At 39.9% G+C, this 15,745-nt stretch overlaps 1 protein-coding gene across 3 annotated transcripts in view; it reads right to left on the bottom strand.

Annotated features, from left to right (window-relative positions):
- Positions 1-6,523, bottom strand: part of rbbp8l (retinoblastoma binding protein 8-like) — a 71,045-nt gene extending 64,522 nt beyond the window's left edge. For 2 of the 3 annotated variants that reach the window (XM_069884117.1, XM_069884119.1), the window contains exons 1-2: positions 6,356-6,523; positions 5,948-6,124 (exon numbers count right to left, since the gene is read on the bottom strand). The gene's annotated coding sequence lies outside the window, so the exon portion shown is untranslated. The remainder of the gene's footprint in view (positions 1-5,947; positions 6,125-6,355) is intronic. The other variant, XM_069884118.1, reaches the window with a different exon arrangement.
- Between the last annotated feature and the right edge of the window lie 9,222 nt (positions 6,524-15,745).

The raw sequence follows: 15,745 nt of genomic DNA, 5'->3' as shown, positions 1-15,745 counted from the left end.
TCACCATAGTCTCCATATTTACCTCCTTTGCTTCCTTTACCCTGCACAGTTCAATATCCTTCTCCTCAGTAAATACTGAGGTAAAGAAATTGTTCAAGACCTCCCCCATCTCTTTTGTCTCCACACACATTTGACCTTTCTGATTCTCTATTGGACCTATTTTATCTCTCACTTTCCTTTTGCTATTTACATATTTGTAGAAACCCTTTGGATTTATTTTCACCCTGCTTGCTATAGCCACCTCATACCTTCTTTTAGCTTTTCTAATTTCTTTCTTAAGATTCTTTTTTACATTTAATATAGTACCCAAACATCTCCTTTTTTCCCTGTTTCTTATATTTATTGTAGTACTCCCTCTTTTTTTGAACCAAGTTTTCAATATCCCTTGAGAACCATGGCTCTCTCAAATTTTTGACCTTACCTTTCAACCTAACAGGTATATAAAGATTATGTACTCTTAAAATCTCTCCTTTAAAAGACCCTCCATTTCTCTATTAGATCCTTCCCAGAAAACAAATTGTCCCAATCCACCCCTTGTAAATTCTTACGCATCTCCTCAAACCTAGCTTATCCCCACTCAAAAACCTCAACTCTGGGCCCAGATCTATCCTTTTCCATAATTACCTTGAAGCTAATGGTACTATGATCACTCGACCCGAAGTACTCCCCCACACATACCTCTCACCTGACCCATCTCATTCCCCAACAGTAAATCCAACACAGCTCCCTCTCTAGATGGGACCTCCACGTATTGATGTAAAAAGCTATCCTGCACACATTTTACAAACTCCAACCCATCCAGCCCTTTCACGGAATGGGTTTCCCAATCGATATTAGGAAGATTAAAATCCCCCACAATCACTGCCCTGTGCTTATTACAAATATCTGCTATCTCCCTATTAATTTGTTCCTTTAATTCACGTTCCCATTCAGTGGTCTATAATACATCCCTATAATTGTTACTTCCCCTTTCCCATTCCTCAATTCCACCCAAATAGCCTCCCTGGACGAGCCTTCTATTCTATCGCACCGAAGCACCGCTGTAATATTTTCTCTAACAAGTAGTGCAACCCCACCCCCTCTTGCCCCTCCCCCCCGGTTCTATCACACCTAAAGCAACTAAATCCAGGAATATTTAGCTGCCAGTCATATCCCTCCTGTAACCATGTTTCACTAAGCGCTACCACGTCATACTTCCAAGTGTCAATCCATACCTTCAGCTCATCAATCTTCCTTACAATGCTCCTAATGTATGCATTTTAGAGATTTCCCACTCTACTTCCTGTTTGCCCCTATCTTTACCAACACCTCTCTTATGATCTTTTGCAATCGACCTCTGTCCATCTTCGTAAAGAGCATCCCCCTTTTCTATCACCTGCCTTTCCCCCCTCAAACACTGTCTACAAGCTTTCTCGGATTCCACTCTAACCTTCTCCTTGCTGGTTCCCTCCCCCAGCCATTCTAGTTTAAAGTCTCCTGAGTAACCCTAGCAAACATCCCTGCCAGAATCCTGGTCCCCCTGGGGTTGAAATGCAACCCGTCAGACTACATACTGTGTCAGGAATCCTTCTTGAACACACTTGAACAACCAAAGGAACTGCTCACATTAACCATCTGAGACTCTCCATATTTTGAAACAAATTTTATTTATTTACAGAGCTGAAATATTTATCCTGCATATGTATTGATGTCTGTATGTGTATTATGCTTGGTTGTATGTCTGCTTTTTTTGCACTGAGGACTGGAGAACACTTTTGTACTTGTGCAATCAGATGACAATAAACTTGACTTCCTAACTGCTCCCATACATGTTGATTCCAAAAGCATTGAATTTCCTGGACAAACCTGGGCCTCACTCAATTACAAACATTCCCTTTATTATCTCTCTCCCTTATCTGCAATTTGGAACAGACTTGTTTTCTCACTTTTTCCATTCTGGCAAGCGCCCATTAACCTGAAACATTAATGGTATTTTTCTCCCCATTTACGCCACCTGACCTGATGAGTATACCAGTGCTTTCTGCTTTTGTTTCACAAATTTATCACAAAATGTTTCTTGTGATGTTTTGTTATTAGTTTCTGTCATGCACTGTTTTATATTTTCCTATTAGAAGATGGTTAGTATATTGGTTATTGCAACACTATTACAGGCTCAGGCTGCCCCGCCCCGTGATGACACTCTTACCTGGACTCTTCCCCTGGGACCCAGGCCATAAAGGTCGGGCCACCTCTCCCTTCCCTGCACTTTCCTAGTTTGGATCCAGGCTAGCTCAATTCTTCTGTACAATAAAGCCTATCGTTCCTCTCAGTCTTTGTCATTGTAACTATTGGGGCAACTGGTGGTGCCCAGCACCGGGTTTGAATCTGGGACTGTCTTTAAGGAGTTTATTCGATCTCTCTGTATTTGCATGGATTTTCCCCTGATGCTTTGGTTTCCTCCCATCTTTCATGTTGTTGGTTAATTGGGGTATTTGAGCGGCATGGGCTCGTGGACCAGAAGGCCTATTACCATGCTGTTTATATTACATTTTAAATTTATAAAATTAAATTTTTTAATTTACATGTAAAAATGTAAAACATAATATTTCCTCTTTTATGCAGTGTATGCTCCTGAGTATACTATCTTATGTTTACCTTGTGCTAAGCAATGAATCTGTATGGTTTATAACACAGTTGGAGTGTACAACAATACACCAGAGTGCAGGGGGAACACAGCAGGTCACATGGGATCCATAAGCAGGTCACATGGAATCCATAGAAAGTAAAAGGCAATGGACATTTCAGGCCTGAGCCCATCATCAGGAATGTTGAAAATCAGGGACGTTGGAATGAAAAAGTTGGAATAGGGGAGAGGGAAGGGGAAGTGAGAGGAGCACACACTCACAGGTAATAGGTAGATACAAGAAGGAGAGTAGAGGAGACTGAAACTGAGAAGTGAGAGGGGAGAGGGCAGGGCAAAGAAAGATAACTCTCTGATAGCCCCTTCCTTCCTTCTATCACAGAGAGCCAGGACATTAGGAAAGGTTGGCGAGCAGATTTTTTCCAGGAATTCAGCCTCATATAATCCTGCTGAAGCCTGCCAGAGTTAGAAGTTGTTCCCTTTCTAATTTGCAGCCAAAGTTATAACAACAATTGACTGCAGAAGGATCAACCTGTCTTCAATATAACTTACATCTGTTTTAGTAGGCTGAGTTACTCTGTGGAAAATCACTAGGATGAATGGCTTAGATTGGGCCCTCTAAACTTCTTCTGGATGGGCAATTCTGCTTAACAATATGGGAAGGTTCTAGATCCAACTTCTACAAAATGAACCAGTCCCTGTGATTTGAGCTGGGATGTTCATTGGGCACACCAGTTGCTTTACTTCTTCAATAAACAGTTTATTGTCAAAGTTGTTAGTGCTTAAAGTGAAAAAAAGTTTGAGGTTCAAAAACAAAGGTAGTTTAAAGTTAGCCTGGAACTTGAGAATTTTATTTCTGTGATTTGGATTGAAGAATTTAAAATCAGATGACTCGAGAAGAATTTCCTGGAACTATTCCATCATGAAACATTCCATTAGAGTCTCCATTAAAAGATCTAAGAATATGAACACTTTAGGTCTTTTGGAAGAGCTATGACTCAAGCAATCTTCCGCTGTAGCTGACGTGGACTTTTTACCCCCTCCATAAATCTTCGTCCGCGAAGCCAAGCCAAAGAAGAACACTGCTACTGTGGTTTAGATAAGTAAATGTGATTATTTTCACTTTTAGCTGGTTGTAATGTTTTGACAATGTTATCTTTACCAATTTGTGAAGCAGAGGGGAATGTGAGGTGTTCATCTCATGTTATTTCTGGACTATAATTCTGCGATTAATGATAATAGCCCCTGTTCTGACACAAATGCAAGTTTTGTGCAAAACTGCCTTCTTGATGTGGCCAAAAGGTTTAAGTATTAAATCTAAATGGTAACAATGTCACTAGTAACAGATTCAACAAAAGAAAAACAAGCGTTCAATATTTAATGGTATGACATTTCAAATAATCATTTCAAAATTTATTTCCAAGCTTTTAATGAAGCACCTTTCTATAATTTTTGTTCAAATATGAAAGCAGTGTTCATATTTTTAATGGAATCATTTTCAGATTCAACCAGTAGTAAAGAACTGCAATATCTCACATGAGTAGGAAATATTGATCATATTTGTGAACTAAGAAAGTGACAGGAGCAACTGAGTTTTTTTTTCCAGCGGAAGCCACTTGTCCCTCTGAGCAAACACTGGAGATTGACCTGGAGATTGACTGGAGATTGACCTGATCCTTGACCTCTGCTGATGAGAAGGGTTGTCGATCACCTTTTTCTTTGACTTCAGTCTACCGTTTTCACGTATTTTTAAAATCTTTCATTTATTCAATATAAAAACCCACAAATTCAATTGGTTTTAATAAATCAATATAATGCACAAGTCTCTACCTATCAACAGCAACTAAATTTTTGTAATCAATTTCTATTTCTGCCTCTTGCACACCTCTTTGCTCCTCTCATGCTAACAATCTGGGAACGTAGTTATGTAATTCCTTGCCTTTTTAGATGACAAGGTGAATACTTGAACAAGCATTTGGTCTAATACATACATAGTTGATTTGTTAAGTTCCTGTGGAACACTTTGAGACGTCAACACACAATATAAATATGTTGTTCAACTCTTCCCTTCCTCCCTCATTAAATTAATTTCATTTGCGTCAAAATGGCCTCAATTAATTGTCCCAAGCAGATATTTTTGATTGAAAATAATCATGATTCACTTTATTGTCGTTGTACCAGTAAACCAGCGAATGAAATACAATCACCATCGACTGGAGTTCAAAAAATAGTGCTATTTACAGTACAATAAAACGTGAAATTAAAATCAATACTCGCTTTCAAACTATTAACAATGTGAAATTTTAAAAAAACTACCTTAACAAAAAAAAAATTGCCTTTTGCCTTTGCTCGAGTCAAGTTTGCTTGCTTAACTGAAAGTCTGTTTTACTCAAACATTTATCAAACAAGTGAGGGCAAAGGGTTTGGATGATCACCATGGGGTTTTTTTTTGTGAAACACGCAAATGTTTGAGTAATTGGTCAATAAGTAGAATGCCCCCACCCACCACCATCACAGATATCAGTCAGTGAGTTAGGAGTATTTCCAAGGAAAAAATAGTTTGAGGATCATGGGGAGGAGGGAGTGATGGAGGTGCTCCCAGGAAGGTAAAGGAAAAAATATACATTTCAGCATCACCTTTAACATCACAGGTCATATTAGAATGATTAAACTATGCTCTTCCCTTTGACTTCTATTTTTTTAATCCAATTTTTACTTCTGTCTCCCAATCTTTAAAGAATTTTTTAATCAATCTTGTATGCAACAAAAAAAGCCAAAATGCACAATCATTGCCAATTTCTTTAATCTGACAGGAAATGAAATCCTCTGTCATATGCAAGTTTCTGCAAGACCAGCTCTGGAAAGCAGCAAGTTTATATTGTCTTGACTACATGATGGAACATGCCCACTTTGCCTTTGGTCTCTTATGTTCTAAACACCAATGTCTTTTGTAGCATTGGAAAATCTTTGAAAAATGCGTGAATTTACCTTTAAAAGAAAATTGTTTTTTTTCTTTTGGAGATACTGCTGGTTGTCATTTGGCTCCAGAAAGTTACTCCCATTGGTTGTATCAATATTAAATAATACCCACATTAGAGGAGAAAATAATCTGTTCAGAATCATCAACACTTCACCTCAATACATTGTAATATGGCAACATTGAGTGGTGATGGCATCTCCAAATTTTTGCAAAGGCATTGGTACAGTCATGTAAAGACTCAAAAGAAAAGCAACATTACACAGATAATCCAAATGATTCCACTCGAAGCACACTTCAAAGAAAACAAGAAAAGATGCGAGCTGTAGATAATAAGAAATGTCACATACCTGTTCCAGATTACTTGTTGGAAAAGGATTTCATGTACTTTTGTTTAACTTATTCTTCCCACCCGAATCCTTGATGAAGTTCCACAGGATGTATGAAGGCAGCAGGATGGTACAAAACATTCTTAGCTCATGCTTGCAAACCCAGTTTGTGTTCCTTTTCCAGTTCGGGCAGCTGCACTAAAGAAAGAAAAGTTCAGTAAACCTGACAGACAGGTTTTTCTATAATTTTATAACAGGTAAAACTAGTCCTTTAATTATTATTTAACTATGAATAAAAGTTTCCTTTGTATGCCTGGTACTTTTTTCTTCAAGGCACTTTGACTGAAAGCAAAAAGTACATTTTTTTTTCTGTAAAAAGGAGCCCTTTGCTCCTTTTTATTTATTTCTTCAACCACTCAATCAATTCACCCTATTTAAGTGGGTTGTTCCAAATGTCCAGTTGGTCTGTAGCTTTAATCCTTTACTAGTGTTGATGACTTCTTTTAGATTTTGTAGCTGCTGTTAAGACATCGCTCCTTTATCACTCTGAAGACTGTGCATTAAAAAAAAAGTTTACACAAAATCTCTGATGGACAGAACATTGCATTCTCTGAGTTACTCAGAATTCAGCGTGCTTGGACAAGAGAGAAAATGGAACTGATGGGAGGGGAATTTATAATCTGCATCAGAATGTAGAATGGAGGTAACTTCACTGCAAACATTCATATTCAAACATGTGTCACTGATGGGAAGGTATTGAAATCGCTTTGATTTAATCAATTGATAAAAGTATCAATGTGAACCTTGAACTGTCTGTTATTCCGACAACAGAAAAGTGAACTGTCAATCCGCTGTGTCAAATAGAACAAACAGGAAAGGTGATACCAGGAGACATAACCTGAAGGAATGTGTTTCAGTTTTTCCACATGAGATTATGGCATTCACATCAAACTGAATTAAATAATAATGTATTCTTTTGCTGCGATTAAATTATAAGAGACTCATGTTTCCAACATGAAATTAGCAATAAAAATAATTGAACTGAACATAAATCTAGCAGGGGAGTACATTGCATTGACTGAGAAAAATTGGATCCTTTTTAGCCCCTTGATGTGCAGTGAATAATTCGCGAAGCTGAGAATGAGTCACCACTGATTTACAGGCTTTTATTCACAATGGACGGGGAATTGGTGCCATGACCTGGGCATTCTAGGGAAGGGTCAAGGTGTTAGAGGCTTTATACAAGATCAAAAAGGGAGGGGCCACAGGTACAGTCACAGAATGGGGCAGGTAATCAGGAATACAGCTGTTCACCACACCCCTATTACACAGAACTTGAAAGCCAGGTTTTATCCACCTTTCGAGCGCTGTGTGAAAGAATCGCAAGGTGGATTGGGGGGGGGGGGGGTGGGGGGGAGTTGGTCTAGACTTACCTGTCTTCGATCCACCTAGTTAGGTAATCTCAACGATGGAGTATATTTGACTCATGGAGCTGGCTTTTTTCAGTTCTGTGTCAACATACAAGTCGGGTCATGTCTATGGGAATACTGCAACTTTGCAGTATAAAAGAGGCTAGGACAGTTACTTTGTTAGCAATCTCACCTGAAGACAGATAGTCCTAAACTATTGGGCTTGGAGGACAGAGAAAGTTTCCAGTGTTCTATGTATATTTATGATAGATAGCCAACTGTGGTTTACCTATTTTTGATGAAAAGCTGTGTGGACATCCACACCTTGCTGTCTTGTATGTGTGGGTGCTGGGCTTGCTAATGACCCTGGCTTGATTTTAAACCTGCCCCTGGATTTATTTCTGAGATGATAAAGGATTTATCAGCCAAGATTAAGTGGGATGGATTAATGCTCTCTGGAGATTTGAAAAATGTGAGGTGAAATGCAAAATAGTGTTGGAGGACTGGCTTTTCCCTGCCTGGCAAGAACAGCAATAGGGGGTGGGTAGAAAAACAGGGTTGTAGTGAGGAAAGGGGGGATTCCATCCATACCTGCTGCTTTGCCACTTTTCAGTTGTTCGATTGCCTTATATGTCTCATCCAGGGTGGGAACCTCATCCAGCTCTAGCCTTAGGGGCTGTTGAGGGAGCTGGAGCAGGGCGGAATCTTGGACTGAGCGGTTGGTACTGAAAAGAGATTGGAAGTGTTCTGACCATCGGTTGAGGATGGAGATCTTGTCGCTGAGGAGGACTTTGCCGTCTGAGCTGCGCAGCGGGCTTTGGACTTGGGGTGAGGGGCCGTACACAGCCTTTAGAGCCTCGTAGAAACCCCTGAAGTCGCCAATGTCCGCGCTGAGCTGTGTTCGTTTGGCGAGGCTAGTCCACCACTCATTTTGGATCTCCCGGAGTTTGCGCTGAAGATGGCTGCATGCGCAACGGAAGGCTTGTTTTTTCTCTGGACAGGACGGCTTTGTAAGGTGAGCCTGGTGGGCAGCTCGCTTCTTTGCCAGCAGCTCCTGGATTTCCTGGCTGTTTTCGTCAAACCAGTCCTTGCTTTTCCTGGAGGAGAAGCCCAGTACCTCTTCAGTGGATTGCAGTATGGTAGTCTTCAACTGATCCCAGAGGGTTTCAGGGGACGGGTCCGTGAGGCGGGTTGCAACATCGAGCTTTGCTTTGAGGTTTGCCTGGAAGTTTCCTCTCGCTTCGTCTGACTGCAGTTTTCCAACATTGAACCTCTTTCTGGGGGCTTTATTGTTCCTGGGCTTTGGCTTGAAGTGAAGGTTGAGCTTGCAGCGAACCAGCCGGTGGTCAGTGTGGCATTCCGCGCTAGGCATGACCCTGGTGTGGAGCACATCTTGTTTGTCACTTTCTCGCACCAGGATGTAGTCCAGGAGGTGCCAGTGTTTGGATCGGGGATGCATCCAGGTGGTCTTAAGGCTGTCCCTCTGCTGAAAAAGGGTGTTTGTAATGACAAGCCGCTGTTCTGTGCAGAGCTCCAACAGGAGGCGCCAGTGGGCTGATAACGCCTCAAACCGTGCATCTTGGCGCCTCACAGTTTGGCGGGCAGCAGCCTCCTTTGAAGAAGACCGCAGAGCCCACCTCACTGACAAAAGGCAAAGGAGGAAAAACCCAGCACCCAACCCCAACCAACCAATTTTCCCTTGCAACCGCTGCAATCGTGTCTGCCTGTCCCGCATCGGACTGGTCAGCCACAAACGAGCCTGCAGCTGACGTGGACTTTTTACCCCCTCCATAAATCTTCGTCCGCGAAGCCAAGCCAAAGAAGTGAGGAAAGGAAAGTAGAAAGTGGGGGGGGGGGGGGGGGGAAGAATTGTCGCAGGTATGAGAGAGGCTAATTTTAACTGCAGAAACACTTCAACCCAAGAGGTGGCGAATCTTTGGGATTCTCTACCTTGGAAGTTAGGAGATAATCTAGCCTTGAGTGTATTAAGATTAACAATGGTAAAATGCAGGACGATTTAGAACATTGGAAAGAGCTACCACTAACATTGATAGGAAGGATAAACTGTATTAAAATGAACATTTTTCCAAGGATACTATACTTATTTCAGGCATTGCCAATACAACTGACAGAAAAATTCTTCAAAGAGTTAAAGAAAATAATAAGGAAATTTTTATGGAGAGGGGGGAAACCGAGGATAGCACTAGATAAATTAACAGAATGGTATAAATAAGGAGGCTTACAATTGCCAAACTTCAAAAATTATTATAGAGCCGCACAATTAAGGTACCTATCAGATTTTTATCAAACAAGGGAAAAACCAGACTGGACGAGATTAGAATTAGATAAAATAGGGGAAAAGATACCTGAACACATATTATATAAATGGGACGAAAAATTGGTACAACATAGAACTTCTCCAGTATTACACCATCTCCTCAATATATGGAAGAAGATTCATGTAGAAAGAAATAAAACAAATTATCAATTACCAAAACTAATATTGACGCAAAATAAGCTACTCCCTTTTACAATAGACAACCTTTCCTTTAGAAAATGGGAAAAAAAAGGGATTAAAAGAATAGAAAATTGTTTTTCAGGAAGTAGATTCTTATCCTTTGAACAAATGAGAGATAAGTACAATATAACTGGAGATACAGCGCTGGCATATTACCAACTGAGATCCTACTTGAAAGATAAATTAGGAAGCAATTTGAGTTTACCAGAGGGAAGTAACCTTGAATATGTGATTACAGATACAATGTTAATCAAAAGATTTATAACAAATATGTATATTAAACTGCAAGAAAAGGAGAATGAGGAAACAAATGGTAAAACTAAACAAAAATGGGAACAAGATTTAAATATAAAGATAAAAAAGGAAACATGGGAGAAATTATGTTCTGGAACGATGAGAAATACAATAAATACGAGGCTGCGTATGATACAATATAATTGGTTACACAGACTATACATTACACCGCAAAAGTTAAATAAATGGGACCCAACAGTATCTGATAGATGTTTTCGATGTAAAAAAGAAAGGGGAACAACAATTCATGCAATCTGGACATGTGAGAGAGTAGAAAAATTTTGGGATGATCTCAATCAGATATTAAATAAACAGAAAACAATATACCAAAGAATCCAGAGATCTTTCTCCTAAGTAACATAAAAAATAAAGAATTTGGAATTGACTTGGAAGATGCACAAAAAAGATTTGTTAAGATAGCCCTAGCCGTAGCAAAAAAATGTATTATGTCAACCTGGAAATTGGAAGATAATTTGAAAATACAACAATGGTATATAGAAATGAATAAATGTATTCCATTAGAAAAAATAACATATAGTTTAAGAAATAATATTGAAATATTCAAACAAGTATGGGAGCCTTACATTAAATACAATAGCGAAAACCTACCGGGAACAAACATTACCTAAGTTGATGGAAGGAGAAGAAAAGAAAAGAATGGACTCAGTAGAATTTCTGGTGTATTTTTGTTGAATGACAACATTGTCTGACTGGCTTAATGCAACCTAGATTGTATACCTAAAATGGATGAGGGGGGGGGGTGGGGGGGTGGCTTGGGAGGAGGGAGGGGGGGGGGAGAAAAAGTCACTGTATATGTGTGAAAAAGAAAAAGTGTATATCATGGCTAACGTGATTTATGGTGTGAAAAATAAAAAATTAAAAAAAAACAAAAAAAAAACAATGGTAAAATGCTGGAAGATCTCCAAACCTGAAAGGAATTTAATGTATAAATAATTAGAATGCAGGGACAATGGAGGATGACTATGACTTCATTTAAATTTAAATTTGGGCCATGAGCTTGTACCGCCCAATTACACGTAACTGATCTACACCCCCTGGTATGTTTATTTTTGCACAGTGGGAGGAAACCAATGAAACACACACAGATAAAGGGAGAATGTATAAACTCCTTACAGACCAGCAACAGATTCAAACCCTGGTCACTGGTGCTGTAACAGCGTTGCACTAACTGCTAACTGCCTCTTTTTGAAAAGAGGAAGATCTGCTTGGAGCCACTTGCAAAATTTTGCCACCTTGGCTATTTCAGGCTGAATTGAATGTTGGTTTCCTATATGCATTGAGTTGAATTTCCAAGCCAGTATCTTCCCCGTCACATCAGCATCACCTCTGTAATGTGGTTCTAATCTCTTCCACTGCTACAGCCCATCAGCTATTGATAAATTGACCACAACTTTGTCACTGTCAGCCCTTTACATGGTCTGTTGGTGGCCTCCAAGAATTCCCCCTCTGAGTTCACAGTTCAGACAAAATTTCACTCTGCTGATCTTATCCTGCACCAGTCATTGTCCGTCCTTGGCTCAATCACTAACATTAGCCCTTTTTATGGGCCAACCACATATTAAAATTGGCTCAACGAAAAAATAAAGGTGAATTTACTTTTTATAGAGAAGGTGTACAAGGCTGATCCAGCATTGCCTTCATACTGAGCAGCGTCGGGTGCCGTCTTCTGGAGCTGAGGTACGTGGGGCAAGTGGTGCAGTAGCGCAGGCTGATGCCGTGATGTTAAACATACATACCAAGAAAGGAAAGTGGCCTACATCCAAAATGGCGACCAAAGAGCAGGTAAGAGCGCTGGTGGAGATCCGTTCAAGCAGTCTTAAGATTCAGGCAGATTTCCTGTGCAACGTTTGCTGCCAAGTGCACATACACAATTTTAAAAATCATCCTTCTGAGTTGCGGGATGATTACATCATCAGCCCACCCCTTGGCAGCTGCTTTCAGCGGCATTGCTTTATGGAGGAGACAGAGCGAGCTCTGAGTGCACCCTCTAGATCACACATGTTAAACTCAGGTCCGCGGGCCAAATTTGGCCCGTGATATAATTATATTTGGCCCGCAAGATCATATCAAATATGTATTAGAGCTGGCCCGCTGGCCGCCGCATCAGTAGAGCGCATGCACAGCTAATACTACAAATCCCAGAATGCTTTGCAAATGCATTGGCGCCGGCCCGTCAGCCCGCTAATCGCCCCCACCTCCTCTCTTTACTTTCCTTAGCATCTGCGACCTGTCGCCCAACTCACACGTAATAAACCCCTTACGGAAAATGGCCAAACCAAAGACAGAAAACAGGACCTTTCAAGACAGGTGGGAGGCAAACTCTGACCCCAGAGTTTGATGAACTTGCAACTAAGAAGAGATGCCAAATATCTGGTTTAGACCCAGGTGCATCAGAGTAAATCACAGTGGAGCAAGCTAAGCTTGGATTAATATTTTCTTTGGTTAACTTTGGACTGTTCATAGTTGAAAGATTGGATTTTCATTGAAGCAAGTTGTTATTTTTTTGACTTGTTGGCTTGTGAAAAAAAACATTTAAAAGGAGCTTAAAGGCTACAGAGAAATATTATTTATTGAATATTTTATTTCTCATTTGTTAATGCTTCTTCTGGAAAGAGTTTAACCAAAACTATTATTAAACATTTATTTTAATAAGAAAAAGTTTAACATTACATATGTTGAAAGAAGAGAAAACATGCAAATGTTGTTGAAAATTTTCAATAAATATTTAGTTTGGCCCACGACTTAGTCCAAGTTCTTAATTTTGGCCCTCTGTGAATTTGAGTTTGACACCCCTGCTCTAGATGGATCAGAGTTTGCCTTCTGAGTCCGCCCTCAGAGCTTTTCTGAAGTGAAGCGATGTAAAGATGGAGAATATCCGTCTTTAGGTTTGCTTTTTTTCCCCACGATAAAAAGGCCTATTGGTCTCTCATCCCCCTAATCATCTAAATTAAAATTCACATCCACATTAAAGCTCACTTCAATCCTTGTATTCAGGCACCTGCCCGTTTTATGCTCATACCTCCAATGGATGCTGCATGACCAGCTGAGTTTCTCCAGCAGTTTTGTGTTCTTATTACAATCACAGCATCTACAAACGCTCATGTTTCACTTCAGTCTTTGCTGCTTCTTCTCTCTGTGACTTCATGCAATGCTACAATTTTCCCCAGAGCCTTGGGACTTCTCTTTCTCCCATTTTCATCTGTTGTTTGTTCAATTCACTCAGTAATGTTGTTAAAAGAGTTCTGCAACTACTAGACAGGGATGATTTTGTTTACTGGCACCACATTCAGGATACTGTCAATTGAAAGAGAGAGAGAGAGTGAGAGCAGATGGCTGTTGGTGGAATGTTGTACTCTGAGAATAGTCAAAAAGTTATACAACATGGAAACAGGCCCTTCAACCCAACTTGTCAATACTGATCAAAGAAAGTATCCAATTAATGAAAGATTTACAAAAAACTCTTTATCTTGCATTTGGGATCCTTTTTGAAATCCAGCATAATAAAGCCTTTCTTAATTTGATTACTTGACATTCTGGGAACCTAACTGGTTTAGGTGTGGCTGTGCTTTTAGCAAACAGCATTCTTTGCATATGTTAACTTCAACAAAATTAAAGGCTTAACAAAAACAAGATATCTTTTGGAGAGGGGTCTTTGCAAATAGAACTTGAATTTAATCCAGCTCACTTCACAACCTCAGAGTGTCAAAAGGGATTTAACATTGAAGGGGCAAAAATAAATATTCAGAACAATGTCCTGGACCTGAAATGGTAACTGTTTCTTTTCCTACAGATGCTATCTGACTTGTGTATTTCCAGAATTTTCAGTTTTTATTTCACAACTGAGGAGATCTGTTTAAAGTGTACTTATTGTTGTAACGGGGAGAAATTTTTAGTTTTATTAGTACAGTGAGAAAGATTCTCTGCATGGTATTTTGTGACAAATAAACTTAATGTCACAACATTATAGCAATTTGTGCACTTTAAACAGATTGCATGATTTTGAAAATGTTTACATTTTAAAAAAAAATCAGCCATACGGCATGGTAACAGGCCTTTCTGGTCCATGACCCCATACTGCAAAAATACACCAATTAACCTATAAACCCTGTACATTTTTGAAAGGTGGAAGGAATTTGGAGCACCCAGAGAAAACCCACGCAGGCACCGGGAGAACATATGAATTTACACAGATAGCGGCAGATTCAAACCCGTTTCACTGGCGTTGTAATACCGATGCATTGCTAACCATGCTGCCCATACACTAACCACGACACCCTAATGCTGACTGTGCAACAAAAATTGTTTTGTGAGAACATTTCAACTGAGAACACAGTTTAATTTGAAATTGGCTGTTCAATAAAATTGTACTCATGGATTGCTACAATTATTTTAGTGCAGACCAATAGAAGGTGCAGTTAATCTGCAGAGGAGGCATTTCAGTCCTGGACATCAAGGCTGATTCATTTGCCACCAATGCTCACCTCTACATGATGGATTCTCAGTGGAGTGAAATGTGGTGAGGTGAGTCTTCTCAGAAGCAGAAATAGAGATGCAAGTAGCAGGAAATTTCTCCCTACAAAGTCCTTGTAATAATGATAGATTGAATGGCATTTGAACTATTTCAGTTTTGAGTTCTTGCCATTTTTACAGCTATGTACAAGCAAAGTACAATGTACGTTCATCCTCATTTTGGTTTACAACAAGCACCAAGTTATGAATTTGATGCAACAGGGCTGAACCATTCACGTACCGGTGGTCTTGTTTTGTTTCTTCCAAACGAAGGTCCAACCACACACAGATGCATCAACTTGGATGTGGCAGCTTGTTGTGTGTGGAGGAAACTTGGCCTCCTTGCCTGTCTGGAATGTGTGCATTGCAGCTGGTCACGTGTCCTCCCTGTCTGAAACTTATTTGGAAGTCACATCACTTGTCAATCAAGGTTGGACTTCAGCCACTCATTAGTGCACATCTTTAAATCACCTAGGGTGATTATTTGCTAGAATCACAGATTAGCACTGTATATAACACCAATGCACAGCACATTCTTTCTTTCTGACTCATGGTCCAAGCCCCAGACATTGCTGATATCTCTGGAAATGTCGAGGGTAAGGTGTGCTCTACACTGAATCTGAGCCACAGTATTGCGATAGATAAATACTTGCATGGAGCTGCACCCCTGGGTGTGTGTAAGGGTCCCTGTTTGTAGTGTGTGTACTCAAGTGTGTGAGTGGGTCGAGTATAGGTTTACCATTGTTGGAGTCCCACCGAAGTCCAAAATGAATGTTTATAACATCACTTAAGTGAAATAGTGATCGAGTACCGTTTAACGTTCTCCCGTTTGTCTTCCATGTGCTAATAAAAGTTACGTGTGATTGTAACACTTGTGTCCAGACTCGTCTCTCTATGAACCCACCAAAACTGATATTCTTCCCAACGTGACACAGCTAAAGCAGGAAACCTTGAAGATCAAGCAGAAAGATGGGGATTTAACCAAAAGATAAATGGATTGACAAATTAAAGCCATTCTATAAAAGATGCCAAAATGGAGGGTTGCAATTTCAGCCCTGAACCCTTTTT

This window comes from Narcine bancroftii, chromosome 6, assembly GCF_036971445.1.
Source record: "Narcine bancroftii isolate sNarBan1 chromosome 6, sNarBan1.hap1, whole genome shotgun sequence".
NCBI classification, from domain to species: domain Eukaryota; kingdom Metazoa; phylum Chordata; class Chondrichthyes; order Torpediniformes; family Narcinidae; genus Narcine; species Narcine bancroftii.
Note: the sequence above shows the minus strand (reverse complement) of the source record. Positions and strands in the feature narration are given on the sequence as shown.